Below are 1,549 nucleotides of genomic sequence, written 5' to 3' on the forward strand. Positions count from 1 at the left end.
ACACACCACTGTAAAGCAATTATACTCTAACAAAGATGTTAAAAAAAAGAATATATGAAACATTATGCTGGGACTCTATAAAGCCATGGACATTATATCATGATTATATGTTTAAGTAGCTGAAAGTCATTTGTAGTCTTAATATGCATGGATGATATAATAAAGGACATGATGAACATGGGCCTTAAACCAAAATAATAATAATAATAATTGTGAGATCTGAGAACCAGGAGAGACTCACCCAAATTTGTCTAAACTCATGGAAGAGGCAAATGGGCACAAGAGGCTCTTGCTGGTACCAAGGCTCCTGATCCTCAGGCAAAGGAGTGAAGTCTGCTCTGGGTCCCTTTGTGGTCACCGAAACTATTGACTGAAAGAAAACTGCACAATGTGAAATCTGAGTTAAGTTTTATTTGGGGAAATTATTGAAGACTATAGCCCAGAAGACAGCCTCTCAGATAGCTCTGAGGAACTGCTCTGAAGAGGTAAGGGAGGAGCCAGGATATATATAAACTTTTTGCTTGTAAAACATGTAGTCAAGCATCAAAAGATTACTGCTAATCACAAAGAAGAGAAATCTCACCGATTTTAGTGCCTTTCTCTGTATGGGAAGATGCAACAATCTGGGGTCATTTGAAACTTTCCCTTAGATATGCATCTTAACTGTCTAAGGTCCAATATATCCAAAGCCCAGAAAGTTTCCTGTCTTTCTTCATCCTGAATTCCTCAGAGTACACTGTCTGTGGGGAACCACAATGGCTAATAGCTTGATCATTGTAGAACTGGAATGGCAGGCAACACTTTTTTCTTTACACAAGAGATGAAGAATGAGCAGAGCTGGGTCCCAGGAAAACCAAAGCCAACAGAGCAAACCAAGTATACTACCCTTGATTCTTCAACCATTTCTTTTTCATCTCATAGGAAGCTTGGATATTTCTTTCCACCAAACCCCTTCTAAATCCCTCACATAAACTTTTGACTTTTTCAAAATTCAGTTGAGTAAGGGAAGATCTACTGAGAAATATGACCCCGCTTCCTGAGACTTTAAGCCAGTATTTAGTCAGAGATTGAAAAAGTAGGAGGAACAGTACCCAAGTAATGAGGGGAGGAGAAACCATTTCTCCAAGGCCTTTTCTGTCTCTACATGGCTGAGTTCAGACTAGGGAAGACAGGGGGAAATGAACTATGAAGCTGCTAAGTATTAAATAGCAAAGAGAAGAGTCAGGATTGTGGGTACAAGTCATTCATATTTATACAATAAATTATAGGCTATTCTTTTTTGTTTCTTTGTTTGGGGACTGTGGGTATCATAGAATGGGGGCAAAGAAATGGGAAGGAAAAACCAAAGAAGTGGTTGTGGCTGGGTTGTTGGAACACTTCTCAAATTGCGTAAGTGAAAAGGTTTGAAAAACTTTACTCTGTGCTAACCTTTAAATCTTGGCTCCCTCACAGCTCCTGGAAGAGATCAATCAGGTCAGTTTTCCCTTTTCTCTGTTCCTCCTGGTCTCTGGGCATTGGTCCTCTCAGCCAGCACTGCCTGTACCCATAA

The sequence above is a fragment of the Leucopleurus acutus genome (genome assembly GCF_964270905.1).
Source record: "Leucopleurus acutus genome assembly, chromosome: 2".
Taxonomy (NCBI): Eukaryota; Metazoa; Chordata; class Mammalia; order Artiodactyla; family Delphinidae; genus Leucopleurus; species Leucopleurus acutus.